Genomic DNA, 15724 nt, shown 5'->3' with positions numbered 1-15724 from the left:
TTTGCTGACAGTGGCCTGGTTTTTTTTTTTGTTTTTTTTAAACATTTTTATCCTTTTTTATGCCCTTTTTCATACCTTTTTTTTTTGAGATGGAGTTTCACTCTTGTTGACCAGGCTGGAGTGCAACGGCACAATCTTGGCTCACTGCAACCTCCGCCTCCCTGGTTCAAGCGATTCTCCTGCCTCAGCCTCCCCAGTAGCTGGGATTACAGGCATGCACCAACACGTCCGGCTAATTTTGTATTTTTAGTAGAGACAGGGTGTCTCCATGTTGGTCAGACTGGTCTTGAACTCCCCGACCTCAAGTGATCCGCCCACCTCAGCCTCCAAAAGTGCTGGGATTACAGGCATGAGCCACCGTGTCTGGCTTCATAACTTTTCATAACTTTCATAACTTTTATCCCATAACATTTTAAATCCCATAACTTCTTTAATCCCATACATGTTTTAAAAATCCCATACCTTTTTAAAATTTATTTTATTTAGTGGCCTTTTAGATTATGGTGATCTTCACCTCATCTCCACCCGTCTCTCCACATTAGACAGGGGTCTTATGCTTGCTACTGTAAGGGTAAAGGGTTGACTGAGAAGGGGTGGTAGGGACACAGTAGAGGCAGAGCCTCCAGCCCCACTTCTCCAGATTTTGCTGACAGTGGCCGGCTTTTAGATGATGGTGATCTTCACCTCATCGTTCTCGGCAGTCTGGTACAAAAAAGGAATGCAAGGGCTGCTGCCCAAGCTTGGGTGCTCCTGGAGGTTCTGCATCTCCATAAAGCAGCGGTATGATCTGCTGCGCAGTGGGGTTACCGCAGGGAGAACCCTTCCCTGCCTCTCCTTGCACAGGCTTCCCGCTGCTGGCAAGGCTCACCTCGCAAAGATCTTTGGAGAGAGGGAGGCAGGGCGCTGTGCGAGCCCTCCTGTGTGCCCACCCTGCCTGAGGGCTCTACTCACTACCCTGCTTGTCAGCAGCCCCAAGCTGCTGGGGGGCTGGGACCTCTGGAGTGGGCTCATCAGCAGGGTTCTGGGCAGCTGCCAGGGATCTTCCATGCTACTCGTTGCAGTCGCTCACAAGCCGCAAAAAGCTCCAGCAGCTTCACCTGGAGGGAGGGGTGCTCAGCTGCTCTGCCTGTGCCTGAGCCCATCCCCACCCCCACCCCTGCAGAGATGTTCCACGCCCTACCTTCATCTCTTCCCTTGTCCTGGGCCAGCCTGCCGATGCACTCCTTCTCCTGGTGCTGCTCCTTCAGCACTGCCCTCTGGCTCTGGTACACTGCGATGTACTCTCCTACAGGAGGACAGGTCTCAGACGCTGGGGCCCCTCTGACCGATGTGCAGCTCTCCTTGCTGTGCCCTGGCTTCCCACTCCCCGATGATGTCTGTCTCTCCAGACAGCTAGATGAAGCGATGTTCCAGTTCCTCCACCATCTCCTTCAAGTCCACCTTCTCCCGCATGAGCTCCATAAAGCGGCTCTGGAGCCAAAATAATGGGGTCACATTAAGGCAGCGACCTGCCTGCCCCCAACCCTTTTTGGCCCATGCCTGGACTCACTCACCTACAGCCTCTCCATGGCCGCCTGCAGGGCCCAGTGGGTCTCCCCACACATGGAATTGCCCCCAGTTCCTGGGGCTGGGGCTGCCACCTCAGGTTCCTTCTGGGCCGAGGCCAGCAGATGAGCCATGCGCTGGCAGTGCACTCCTTCAGCTGCCCACGTAGCCGTGCCTGCTCCTCCTGGGCACTAGCTACAGCTGAGTTGAAAAATGCCCCCTGCAGGCAAGAGGTACGCATTCTTATAGGGGGATACACAGGACAAACAGGGCAGGGAGGTGGAGAGCAGTCTTTGCTTTGGGGGGCCTCAGACGACGCACCTGTTAGTCGCAGGTGAAATGGTGTCCGACCACTGGCTCCCAGGGAAGGGGTGAGGGTCCAGAGAAATCAGAAGGCCAGGAACCCAAGAGCAGAAGGGGGTCTGGGAGGGACCACGGAGGGAGGCAGCAAAGGTGGGGCAGGGGGAGTCAGGCTCACCATGGCCTTCTGGCTCTCTAGGTCCTCCAGGATGCTCGGCATGGGCTGAGGCACCTCCACCTCCTCCTCACTGTCCAGTCCATCTCCTATTGGGGGTGGCCAGAGAGGTCCTCAGACAACCCAACAACGGTAGAGTGGGCCCACCTCTGCCCCAACTCTCACTGTGTAACCCAGGGCCAGTCCCTCCCTAGCGGGGAATGAGCAGCTCTTTATTTTGAAATGGAGTCTCGTTGTGTTGTCCAGGCTGGAGTGCAGTGGCGCGATCTCCGTTCACTGCAACTTCCACCTCCTGGGTTCAAGCAATTCTCTGCCTCAGCCTCCCAAGTGGCTGGGATTACAGGCACCTGCCACCACACTCGGCTAATTTTTGTATTTTTAGTAGAGACGGGGTTTCACCATCTTGGCCAGGTTGGTCTTGATTTAACGCCTGACCTCGTGATCCACCCGCCTCAGCCTCCCAAAGTGCTGGGATTGCAGGCATGAGCCACCGTGCCCGGCCTCATTATTTTTTAAAGAGCCAAGATCTTGCCGTGTTGCCCAGGTGCAGTCCCACTACCAATAGGCACGGGAGTTCTGACCTGCTCCATTTCTGAGCTGGACCAGTTCACCATCCTTAGGCAACCTGGTGGTCCCCTGCTCCCAGGAGGTCACCATAGTGGTGCCTAACTTAGTGTGGACACCTGGTTGGCATAATGACCAGCTGTTCTAAAAGTCTGTTCAACTCCTCAATCCTATGCTGCTAACAGTTATCCCTTCCTCCTGGGGCTCTCTTTCTGTGAGCAGTCTCCGCTACCTTCCCCAGGTAGAGCCATGAGGCTCAACTGGGCCTGAGGCTGCTGATTCTGCTGGCTGAAAGCTTCCAGGCACTCCTAAGGGGCCAAGAAAGAGAGTGAGAAGGCACAGAGGTCGCCAGGTCGTTCCCCTCAGGGCCCCGCCCTGAGCAACTCCCTCACTTGGGTCTCCCGCAACTCTTGGCAGGCCATCTTGACCACTGCTTTCTTTGAGCTTCCTGCTGCTGCAGCTGGTCCACGAACTGGGTCTACAGCAGTAACTGGTTGTGCAGCCCCTCCTTCTCAGAGGTCAGCTGCTGATAGGTGGCCACATACTGCTGCAGGTGACTCAGGTACTGGTCTTGCTGCTGCTGCAGACCGAGCCTTCTGGCTCTTCAGCTCCATCTGCAGAAAGACCCTGGGCATGAGGGCAGGTGGTGGCTGGCCCATAAATGGGGTAGCAAGGTCACTGTGTGGCTCTGTTGCTTTCCCAGGCCCCTGGCCCCTTGGTTCCAGGCCTAAGTGACTGCCTCCCTTTCCCAGAGTCCCATGCCTCCTTCCCCAGCTGCAGGGATCTGTCCTGCAGACCCCAGCTGCATGGCAGATGAATAACATACTCACACCAATATTCAGTGACAGAGCAGCTAAGGGGCCAGGCCATGCACAGAAAGAGTTGTGACAATGCAGGCCTTGACTAGCTGGCCCTGACAGCATTTATTCAGCACAGGCTTAATGACAAAGGCTTTGAGTCAACACACCTGTGGGTAATTAACTTTGCCGACCCGCCCCCAAGTAGAGCGCAATCATGCACCTGCGGATAATCAAAGGTTGGTCTTAGAACCACATGAGTAAACAAGGTATTCAGATAAACTCCCCCACATTCCCATGTTATCTGCTCTATTGTTATCAACTCAAGGTAAAGGGGATTAGGGGTAAAAAGGATTTCAGAAAAATCCTTTACTGAAGTTATGCAAACCTTCTGGCCTTCCAAGAAGGTTTGTGTCTATATCCTATAACTTCATCTTACAATTTTTCCAACCACACTGACTGATCCCCTATAGCTCCCCCTTTTCTGTTTTTTGCATTCAGTCTTGTTAGCTGGAGAGTACATGTGTGTGCAACAACTGGTCTGTCAGCAATGGTGGTCATTGCTCTTATTCCGGCTTTGCATCCTAAAATTAGTAAATAACATAAGACAAACATGAGTATAATTAGCAACATTCTTTTCCACTCAAGGAGTGATGCCCAGGAGCGGTGGTCTATCCAGGAGAGACGATCTTGCACACCCTTCCATATGGCTGTTTGTTGGGTGTGTAGATAGATCTACAGTATGAAGGGATTCTAAAATTGTATTTTTAAGTTGCCTTATGTCTGCTGTTAAATTGTCATGAAAGGTTCCCCAGAGGTGTTGTTTCACCTCATCCCAACTATGTATTGATTGATTCCACGGTAGAGAAGTGACACAGATATGTTTATGCTCCCAGTCACAGTTTAACTGCTGTTGGAATGCCAGTGCATCTGGTCGCTCCCCCACATATTCCAAGGGCAGCCTCAAGGGCTTGCAGATGTGCAAGAATCTTTTGATCTATACCTTGCTGTAAGAGAAGTACATTAGAAACATTTCTGGCCAAATTATCTACAAAAGCAGCTGTTTTTCCTGATTCAGTAATAGATGCTACAGCCACACTAGCAGTTACTAGGATGACTATGACTGAGACTATAAAGGCTACACATGTGTCTATGAATCTTTTGGGTCTGATCTGGGACAGAGCACGTTCTAAGGTGGCAAGGGCAGAGGAACCTTGCCAATCGCATGTCAAATTGACTGGTGGGAATGCCTCAGATTGTCTCCTTAATACCATGACTCTAGTAATATTTAAATTATATATTGTAATTAGTAATACATGAGGCAAACCAAGTCTGTCCCTGCACCTGGGTCACAAACGTGGAGTTTCGGGGTATAACAGAAATATTAGCTCCTATAAAGAAAACATATGGATGGGTAGTGCAAATCAGGCACTGATCAGTGTGATTATGAATAAAGGTTATAGTATAGTTGTGACTGGAATTATGGTATGTCCCATGCCAGGTGTCAAAGGAGGTGCTAAGATGTCCCAGGCACCACAGAGTGTCTTGGGGTGGCATGGATTTTACTTGGGGTCGGAAATATCCACCCCCACATTGGCCCAAATCATAGGGGAATGGGATGTGGCTACAAAACTGTGATTGATGCCATGATGGATGAGGACATCAGTAAGGCTTCCCTGCAAATGGCTGTGGCACCTCCAGTCTAAGATGTTACAATTGCCTAACTGGAGGGTATAGGCTTGTTCCCCATGACAGACCTCCCAGCTAAAGTGGAATCCATTACTTTCCCAGCTTTGTTCTTTAGCACAGGAAGGAATGTTTGGGAAAGTGGCATTGATTGCATCGCCCGGTTTGAGGCTACCTGCAGCTAGGAATGTTAAGACATTTCCTTTGTCATGACGTAGCCATAAGTGTGTTTGGGCAGGTACGCAGTAAGGGTTACACCCTTTATAACTTACACACAGTGGGAGGATAGTGGGATGATATGTAGTGTTACCTGGCACCTTAGTCTAATGTGTGCCATTAATGATGGACCCCACTGGGGGTAAATCTATCCCTCCTAGCCAAGCAGTTACGTTATTAAAGGCTGAGAAGGAGGTGTCTGCCCAGGTGACAGGGTGAAAGAAAGGTGGATCTAAGATATGAGCCCAATAGAGTGTAGCAGGTATAGGTTGCAGACAAAGCAAGAGCATATGAAGGATCAATACCCTATATGAGTTGCAACGTACAACAGAGAGCATAGCAAGGAACAGATTATCTGGAGTGAATGGTGTCTGTGTCCAGAGCAGGATTCATTCCGCCTCCTGAGTTGCCTTCTTCAGCATCCCCCAGGTAATGTCCAGGGCTTGTCGTCCGAGGAAGCCGCATCATCCAGGGCAGCGAGTCCTGTAGGGTCACTTCCTTCATTTCTGGTACCAGGTTGGGTCCTAGCCACGTAATGGTATGGTTTGATGCATTGTGCTGGAATCCAAAGAGGACCTGAGGGGGTGTGAACACAAGCATACCCTCTTCCCCAAGTTAACAATTCACTTGGATTACACCATACATTACTGTTTACATCTTTCCATAAAACTGCAGTTTTATGTCTTGAGAGGTTTTAGCAAAGTGCTTTTCTACAGTGGATTGAAATTTATCATCTAAATTTAAAAAATTAAGGGTAAATAAGGCTTGTGCCAATAGCGTTGCAAGGTCCTTATCCATACTCCCCGTTTTGTTTTTTGAGCATATTTTTAAGGGTGGAGTGGGCACGTTCTATTATGGCCTGTCCGTGGGGATTATATGGGATGCCTGTGGAATGTTGGATGTTCCACGTGTGACAAAATTGTTGAAATTGTGAGCTGGCGTAAGCTAGACCATTATTAGTTTTAATTTTTATGGGTTGCCCCATAAATGCAAAAGTTAAAAGATGTTTAATGACATATCGAGTAGACTCTCCAGGAAGGGCATGTACACTAATTAAATGAGAATTGGTATCAATGGAGACATGTACATATCTAAGTTTTCCAAATTCAGGGATGTGTGTAACATCTGTTTGCCATAACTGATAAAGTGCCAATCCTCTAGGGTTAACACTTGTTGAAGGAGGGGACATGCCTGTGAGCTGGCAATCTCAGCATTGCAGGATAATTTATTTAGCCAGCCTCTGGGTAAATTGAAATTGTTTAGACAAGTTTCTCTAGTTTTGCCGGAAAAATTGATGTGATTGGGTGGCTTGGTCAAGCAGTGATGTTACAACCTGAAGGTATGCTTGATCATTGCCATAAATCAATGGGCCAGGCAGTGAGCTGTGGCCCTGAATGCGTGTAATAAAAATAGGATGTGTACACTGATCTAGCAATTGCTGAAGTCAAAGAGCACAGAGGGTGGACTCCAGAGTGGACTTAATTAGGGCTGTCTCAAGGTTCTGCAGTAAAAAAACAGAGTAAGCAGAGTCATTAACAATATTGAGGGGCTGAGTGGAAAAAGTTTCCAAAGCCAATATCAAGGCCCCAAACTCAGCTCTCTGAGTGCTAGTAAATCCAGATCGAGTGATGGAATTATGTGGTCTCTACCAGACTGCTGCTTTTCCATGTTTACTAGAACCATCAGTAAACAGTGTTAAAGCATTTATGGGGAAGTGAACTCTTTTTGTAGGGAAAATCATAGGAATATGATAAACTGAAGGAGTTAGCAGGAATGACATGCTCTATTTGACCTGTGTAATCAGAGAGTGCTATTTGGAAGTCCATCGATAAGGGCAATACTGCTTTGAATTGCTTTTTATTTAAAGAAATCCTGATGATATCAGGATCACAACCTAGCAAGTGACTGCATCATCTGCAGCCTGAATATATGACTTTACTGATTAACTGGATATAGGGAGATAGTGTTTTAGTCTCGGTATGTGAGCAAAAAAACCCATGCTAAAAAACATAGCTCTGGAGCCATTTGTCCTATTAACCCTGTAGGGGAGTGTTTACTGGGAAAAATAAACAATTGAACAGAATATTTTGGATCTATGAGATTTACTTGTCTTTGAGAAATAGCCTGTTCTAGTTCTTCCATCTTTTTTTTTTTTTTTTTTTTTTTTTTTTGCTGCTGGGATTAAATACCTGAGAGAATCCAGGACTGTGTTGCCCTTTAAGATAGAAAACATGTTTTGCAGCTTATAAGTAGGAATGCCCAAGGTGGGGTGAAGCCAATTAAAATTGCCTAGTAATTTCTGATAATCATTTAAGGTGTGTAAGTTGCTAGTATTTAACCTTTTGAGGTTTTACTGACCAGGAAGTAAGTATGTACCCAAGATATTTCCAAGGAGAGGACATTTGTGCTTTTTCAGGTGCAATGATTAAACCACTCAGCTGTGCATTCTTTATGACAGAGGTATACAAACTTAAAAGCATTGGCTCCGTTGGGGCTGCTAGTAGAATATCATCCATAAAATGAATAACCTTGCAATCAGGAAATTCTTTTCTGCTGGGGAACAAAGCTTGATTTACATGATACTGACACATGGCAGCACTGTTTAGCATTCCTTGAGGAAGCACTTTCCAATGAAATCGGGAAAGCTGGCCTTTCATTATTGATAGCTGGTATTGTAAACACAAATTTTTCTCTGTCTTGCTTTTCCAGGGAAACAGTGTAAAAGCAACAGTGGCCATTATTAGAAAGAGGTGTTTTAAATTCTTAAATTGTACTTAAATCTTAGCAGAGAATTATAATCCGGGATGTCACTTGTATACAAGGAACATGTGAAATTTTGCCGTGGGCCAGCGGAGCTGGGCGTCTAGCAGGTGGGTCCCAGGGCGGCGGCCATGTTGCACTTGCACTGCTTTTTGTCTGTGCCGCCTTTTGTCTGTGCTGCTCCCTCAACCTGCTGCCGCTGGGCAGCTGCTGCCAGCCGAGTGGACCTTCGTGCACGCCTCCTGCCTCTCCCTAGCAGGCCAGCTCTGGTGTGCTGGGCCTGGCTCCTTGTCACTGCTACCTCTGTGCAGGCCGAGTTCCTGGAAGCACTCGCTGGCTCCAGGTGTACGAGCTTCCTTTGCTGCCAAGCATTTCCTTCTGCCTACCACCAGCTTGGCCACACGGCTTCAACCTCTAATGCTTTTTCTTAACTTTTTATAAACGTTAAAAGAAATAGGTTTATATACCCAATTGCCTTGTCAACCTTGCATTACCAGGCAGGCTAAGAGCTCCCCTTTTAATGCCTCTTGCCTAAGAAAGGGTCCCATAGCTGTAGCGTAGCTCTTGTCTTTTTTCCTATTTATTGCAGGAGGGGGCTCAGGCAAAATCTCCATTTCCTCTTTGTTATTTTGGTCTGCTGATATCAGGGCTGAGCGAAAAGGAGGTGGTAAGGCAGGTGACGGTTCCTCCTCCTTCCCCTTTTTAGGTTCTTCTGTGTATAACTGTATAACAGAGCCAGGGTCACCCTAAGGCCCATAGCATTAAAAATGATACTGGGACCTGTTGCCCTTGCGCATGATGTTGATTAAGATCTCTCCCCACTTGTTCCCAGAGCTCTACGTCTAGCGTTCCTTTTTCTGGGAACCATGAGTTTTGTGAGACAACAGTTTGCATTAGGTCCCTTAATTGAGCCTGTGAAACCAAGGCTCCACTAGCTTTAAGCAGCTGTTTCAATACTTTTATATACTGTTTCTGTTAAGCTGATAACTGTTGTCCCATGATGAAACCCTAGCCTGAACAATCCCCCCAAACTTGGAAATTCCGAGTGGGCATCAATGACTTACTAACTTACTGTTTGCACAGTTCTTTTCATCTTCGTTTTTGAGGGGTCCGTTGTGATCCTTCACAGTGTGCCTCCCGCAGGGCACCACTTGCAAGGGTCTATCCTGCAGACCCCAGCTGCATGGCAGATGAATAACATACTCAGACACCGATATTCAGTGACAGAGCAGCTAAGGGGCCAGGCCACACACAAAAAGAGTTGTGTGCCTTGACTAGCTGGCCCTGAGGGTATTTATTCAGCACAGACTTAATGACAAAGGCTTTGAGTCAACACACCTGTGAGTAATTAACTTTGCCGACCACCGAGTAGAGAGCAATCATGCACCCGCGGATAATCAAAGGTTGGTCTTAGGACCACATGAGTAAACAAGCTATTCAGATAAACTACCCCACATTCCCATGTTATTTGCTCTACTGCTATCAACTCAAGGTAAAGGGGATTAGGCTGCTTTCAGCCAAATCCTTTACTGAAGCTGTGCAGACCTTCTGGCCTTCCAAGAAGGTTTGTGTCTATATCCTATAACTTCATCTTACAATTTTTCCAACCACACTGACTGATCCCCTACACCCAGACTTAAATCTCACACCCTTCCTTCCACCATTTAAACTAGGCCACAGACTGATGGAAAAGCAGAGGGAGCCAACCTCCATCTGCTAACTGTGCCACATGCCTAATGCTTTCCACGTATTATCTCATTTAATCCTCAGCACCTCTGCGAGGAAGGTGCTAACTTCCCTTTTAAGGTAAAGAAACTGAGACTTAGAGATGCAAAGTAGTTGAATGGTGATGAGGGGAGCCAAGGCCAGAATCCAGTTTGACTCTGAGGAGCCTCTTATACCACCGTCTCTTTCCCTATGTTTGGGGGGCTCCATGACTCTAGCCGGGATGATGATGTTCAGACCTGGGAGGAGCCCACCACTAAAAGTCAGAGGGCAGGAAGCAAGAAACAGTCACAGGACTGCCCTGGAGGGTGCTGGGGTCACCTGTTCCCCAGGCTGGAGCTGCCTCTGGCCTCACACCTCCCCTCCCCAGAGGCTGGTGCCCGCCTTCCAGCTCTTCTTGGATGGTGCAGTGTTACCGTCTCCTTTAGCTTGCCCAGCTTCTTTCCCAGCTCCCTCTTTACGTGCTATTCCAACTGCATTGCACTGGTGATCTCCATGTTCTCATTAGTCTGGACAGAGAGAAGCAATCGGCAGCCATCCACTGCAGCTGGAGACCCTAGAACTTGGCGTCTGCCTCCCATGGCACCAGGAAGGGTGGAGGCAGGTTAGAAAAATCATTCCCTCTTCCCCACAGCCATCAGAGCAGGGCTCTGGTTCACAGGTACCTTCGGAAGTACCATCTTACATTAGGGGTACACTGCCTCATTTTATGGGCGGGAAAACAAAGGTCGGGAGGGCTAGGGAGGAGGGCAGGCTCTCCTGATGGGGTCACACACCAGCTTTATGAATCCATTCTGCAGCTCAGACAGCTGCTCCTTGAGCTCGTGGTTCTGGGTGAGCACGTGGCTGATGGTGGTGTAGTCATTCTGCATGGTCTCCAAGATTTGTCTGTGCAACTCTGCCTGCTCCCCCAAGAGCTTGGCCACCTGCTGCAGCTCCAGCAGCCTCTCCTCCCACTCCTGGTTCGGGTGACTGAAGCCCTCAGTGTCTTGCTCCTGGGCTTGGAGCTGCCAGGCTCTCCAGTTCCTTCTGCAGGTGGCCAGCCTCTGCTTGTAGCTGCTGCTCCACCCTGGAGGGCCCTGCTTGGAGTTCCAGGGGCACGGCTCAGGTAAGAAAGGAAGCGACAGTAAGGGCCTCTGGATTCTCAAAAAAAACACCCTCCTCTTGGTCCACAGCTCCTCTCAGGCTCCCCAAACTTGGCCTCCCTGCTAATGATTCCTTGCACCCGGATATTAGCCAGTCTTCCCGCCACTTTCTGATAGAGACAACTGTGGATGGCTGACAATGGGCACACTTCCCTCTTTGCTGATGGGAACACTGAGGCTCATGGAGATTACAAGACTTGCCAACTCCTGGCACAGACCTCTTTCCTTCTGCCCCAAAGCCCTCCATCCACCCACCGCCCTGGGGCATTCTAAGCCACCCCCACAGCACTCTGATACCAGTCCTGCTCCCAGGTCACCACAGTCCCAGCTTACCCATTTGGTTACTCAGTTCAGCCAAGCTCATTTCCAGTTCTTATACCCAACTCATGCTATGCTCCTTCTCCTCTCTCAATGTGCGCACCTGCCCAAAATACAGCAGGAAAGGGCCCTGAAGAGAGGGGCTGATGGCTGGATGGGCTACCATCTCCATCTCTGACCCTGACTCCACATAGCCTAGACCCATGATCACCTCTGGCTATAGTCTTCCCATTTTACAGACGCCTAGAAAGATCAAGTGATCTATATAAGGTGGGGGGCTGAAGGGTCAGGTCTCACCTGCTCTGACATCTACTGCATCCTCTGCTGCCACATGGCACTCCCTCCTTTCAGATTTTCAGCATACGTCTCTCTCTCTCCATTTGTAGTTGTCCAACTGACTCCATTACCTTCAAGAATGGGGACAGAAGTTACGAAGGGCTGTCACTGGTCCTCACCTGCTCCTGGCCACCTGGGGTCATCTTCCTTCCATATCCCTCCCCTGCAAAGCCTCACCTGCCCCAGGTGTGCTTCCAGCTATGCCCGCTCCTCCATGGCCTGCAGTAACTGCTGTTTAGTATCAGGGCCTTCACAGTGCCTTGAAAACCAGATAGTGAAGAGTGAGAAGTTTAGATTCCGGGAGGCTGGGCCGTTCCAACAGTGCCCCTTAAAAGGGCTAGGGCTAGGCTCAGTGTACAACTCAGTCAATACAACTCTGCTGTCAAGTTTCTTTGTTTTAGAAATAAAAAATTAAATAATTTTAAAAAGATCTCAGGCTGGGCATGGTGGCTCATGTCTGAATCCCAACACTTTGGGAGACTGAGGGAGGCGGATCACTTGAGCTCAGGAGTTCAAAACCAGCCTGGGCAACATGGCAAAGCCCCGTCTCTACAAATACAAAAATTAGCTAGGTGTGGTGGTGTGCACCTATAGTCCCAGCTACTTGAGAAGCTGAGGCAGGAGGATCGCTTGAGCCTGGGAGGTAGAGGCTGCAGTGAGCCAAGATCACACCACTGCACTCCAGCCTGGGTGATAGAGACCCCATCTGAAACAAACAAACAAACAAACAAACAACAAAAAACAAAAAACAAAAAACCTCTACTCTCTATTATTACCCATGGAATAGTGGAAGTGTTGGCTTGAACCTCAGATGGAAATAAACAGACTCATTAGCTAGCCATATAAATGTAATTTATCAAATAATGGTTTTCATCTATGATGTGTTAGAAAAATTTTTTTTAAAGCCCTAACCCTGAGATTCTGATTCCCCAGGTCTATGGTAGGGCCCCAATTTGTAGATTTTTTAGCACTCTCTAGAGGATTCTATGGCAGCATCAGAACAAGGACCGAAATTTTCCAACTCTTGGCATGATCCCTAGACCATGGCCCCAGCTGGATGGGGCTCCAACCACCTCCGCGGCTGCAGTCCTTAGCTTGTTGAAGCAGTTCAGTCATTTGTAATTTCTTTTGCAGCTCTTCTAAGTTAAGCAGTATGCCAGCCTTCTCAGTCACTAGGACTCAAAGCTTCTCTTCCAATTCTGATTTCTCCTGCTTCAGTCCTCATTGATTCGGTTATGGCCAGAGGCAGTAGAGAAAGGAATGAACTAAGAACAGAAAGGACTGCTTTGGTGATCAACCCTCCACCCTTGCCTCACAACCACAGAACCGTAGCACTGGAAGGAACCCCAGGAATCCAAAGTTACAGATGGCAGGCCTGAGAGGCGTGAGTTGTTCGAGGCTACACCATGAGTCACCAGCACTACAGCTTAACTGTGCACATGTACAAACCTGTATGACCACCTCACCATGCTTACCTGTACCCCCTCAACCTCCCAGCACATCACCCATGCTAAGGGCCCCCAGACCTCCCAGACCTCCCATCCCACCTTCCCCCATACTACCTGTTCTTGTGTAACTCCAGCCTGAGGGTGTTTCTCTCTTTGGTTAACTCCTTGTTGTACTGAAAATACAGGCCAAGGTTAAGTCAGGATATAGCAGGCAGAGGAGCAGCTGGCCGACCAGTACCAACAGCTCAGTAACTATTCCACAGTAACACTTCCTCACTCTGAATCACACCTGACATTTTTTCAAGGCATTTCGAAGTCCATGATCTCATTTGCTTTTTGTTTGTTTGTTTGTTTGTTTTTGTTTTGTTTTTGAGACGGAGTCTAGCTCTGTTGCCTAGGCTGAAATGCAGTGGCATTATCTCGGCTCACTGCAACCTCGGCTTCCCAGGTTCAAGTAATCCTCCTGCCTCAGCCTCCTGAGTAGCTGGAATTTACAGGTGCCGACCACCACACCCAGCTAATTTTTGTATTTTTAGTAGAGACAGGGTTTCACTGTGCTGGCCAGGCTGGTCTCAAACTCCTGACCTCATGATCCGCCAGCCTAGGCCTCCCAAAGTGCTGGGAATACAAGCATGAGTCTGAGCGCCTGGTCAGTCTCATTTGTTTTTAAAAGAACTTAGTAAGGGTGAACGGACAGGGAAAGAGATTGAATTTATAGCTGGCTAACAGAGGCCCAGAGGGATAAAACAATATTGTTATTATTTTACCGTTATTACTACCACTGTTTGAACCCTTATTGAGTGCTTCACTAGCCACCATGCTAACAATCCCATTTAATCCTCACAACCACCATATGAGACAACTACTATTATTACCTCTATTGTGTCGATAAAAAACATGGGGTATTAGAGATTAAGTGCTTGCCTAAGATCACTCAGAGCTGGGATTTGAACCCTTAGGTGTATCTGATTCTCTAAGCCCATTTGTTCGCTGGGGGTGGGGGCACAGATAGGAAGGGGGAAATCAATCTCTTGTTCACTTTTTGAAAGGATGATCCATTCACATAGTCCAAAGCTCAGAAGGTACAGAAGGGAAATATCTCCCAGCCACCCTGTTCCTCTCTCCTGAGTTTTTTGTGTTTTATTTTATTTATTTATTATTTTACTTTAAGTTCTAGGACACATGTGCTGAATGTGCAGGTTTGTTACATAGGTATACGTGTGCCATGGTGGTTTGCTGCACCTATCAACCCGTCATCTAGATTTTATGCCCCACATGCATTAGGTGTTTGTCCTAATGCTCTCCTTCCCCTTTCCCCCTAACCCCTTCCTGAGTTGATAAATCCTTGTAGACACATTTTATGTATATGATCATAGTATGTATGTAGACACACGCGCGCACACACACACACACACACACACACATTCCCTCTCTCTACACAAATGGTAACATACTGAAGATACTCTTCTGTACCTTCACAGTACAAGTACCATATCCCCCACCTAGCACTTGGCAAAGGCCAAAGCCAGTTAAGGGTAGGGCGAGGACTTGGCCTCCGAACTCTGCATCCAGTGCTCGCTCTCCATAGGACCCCTAACTCACCCACAGCAGCTGACTCAGCCCCAGGCTACCTCTAACCACCACACACACAAGCAGTGAGAAATAGTCCATGCTGCTTTCTGGGCAGGACATTCCATCCTGCAGAAGGGACCTTTAGGCTCACTCCGCCATCTGGGAAGCCAGGCTGCCAGGGGATGGGGCAGGTGGTTGGACTCACCCTGTCTGCTTTCTTCTGCTGTATGGAGACAGCAAACAGCCTGCTCCAACTCTCCCACACACTGCCAGGAATACTACAGGCAGCTGGCCAGATCTTCGGACTCTCCTGGAATGAGAGAGGTTCAGATGGGGCCCAAAGGACTCCCCCAATGGCCTGTCAAAGTGCCAAGTTGAAGGATGATGGGGTGCCCAGATTCCCACCTTCTTTCTGCCTGGCAGCATGCTGAGTGTGAGCCAGGGCTGTCTGTAACTCGGCTTTCTCTGATACAAGGATTTCTACATTCTGAATGTGAACCTTTGGTAGAAAAGCCAAAAGCTGAAAGAGAAGGAAAGAAACATTCTCCAGAGGACAGGAGGGAACTTCACACTCTCTACTCACCTGTAACTGCTCCCTTAGAGCTCCCTGCTTTTGGTGGCATTCTTTCTTTTCCTATAGGAAAAGGAATACAGAGCTCTTACTAGGGGGAAGCAGAGATGGTACAGCAAGGGACATGCCCCCAGAATGGCACCAATGCCCCAGGACAGTTCCACCCATGGGACCAAGTTATCAGGGACCTTATGGGGATGGGGTGGAATCTGGGGGGTGAGCCTTCCCCAGGCTGGGAGTGGGTGAGACGAGACTGAAGCCTCTACATCTGAGTGCCCCCCAAATCCAGCAGTCATGTTGTGAGCAAACAGTTACTTCTTCCAACTGATCCACCATTTCTTGGTTCTGTTGTTTCTGTGGAGACAGTTAAAGGATGGTGACTAAGGATGGCCCCCTCGACTCTATTCCCCAGACCAGGAAGGGGTAGGCAGCAGCCAGGAATAGATTTTAAAGGCAAAGTTCTCAGACTTAATGGAAACATGAACTGGTAAACTCTCCTCAAGCTCCCAAGGAAAGAGGATTTGGATCTTTGTTGGTTTTGGCCCACAGTCATAGAACTGAAAGTC

The 15724-nt window shown here is 48.5% G+C and overlaps 1 pseudogene across 1 annotated transcript in view; it reads right to left on the bottom strand.

The window, feature by feature from the left end:
• Positions 1–476: 476 nt before the first annotated feature.
• LOC105548309 overlaps positions 477–15724 on the bottom strand; it is a 31772-nt pseudogene continuing 16524 nt past the window's right edge. Inside the window, exons 6-24 of the transcript XR_001007371.1 lie at positions 15474–15512; positions 15171–15221; positions 14993–15086; positions 14793–14897; positions 13125–13188; positions 12661–12799; positions 11745–11835; positions 11529–11638; positions 11247–11334; positions 10545–10871; positions 10185–10277; positions 2977–3198; positions 2817–2892; positions 2024–2109; positions 1554–1765; positions 1374–1470; positions 1181–1291; positions 952–1097; positions 477–879 (exon numbers count right to left, since the gene is read on the bottom strand). The product of XR_001007371.1 is annotated as a golgin subfamily A member 2-like (transcript). The remainder of the gene's footprint in view (positions 880–951; positions 1098–1180; positions 1292–1373; positions 1471–1553; positions 1766–2023; positions 2110–2816; positions 2893–2976; positions 3199–10184; positions 10278–10544; positions 10872–11246; positions 11335–11528; positions 11639–11744; positions 11836–12660; positions 12800–13124; positions 13189–14792; positions 14898–14992; positions 15087–15170; positions 15222–15473; positions 15513–15724) is intronic.

The sequence above is a fragment of the Mandrillus leucophaeus genome, unplaced genomic scaffold (assembly GCF_000951045.1).
Source record: "Mandrillus leucophaeus isolate KB7577 unplaced genomic scaffold, Mleu.le_1.0 Scaffold408, whole genome shotgun sequence".
In the NCBI taxonomy this organism is placed as follows: domain Eukaryota; kingdom Metazoa; phylum Chordata; class Mammalia; order Primates; family Cercopithecidae; genus Mandrillus; species Mandrillus leucophaeus.
Note: the sequence above shows the minus strand (reverse complement) of the source record. Positions and strands in the feature narration are given on the sequence as shown.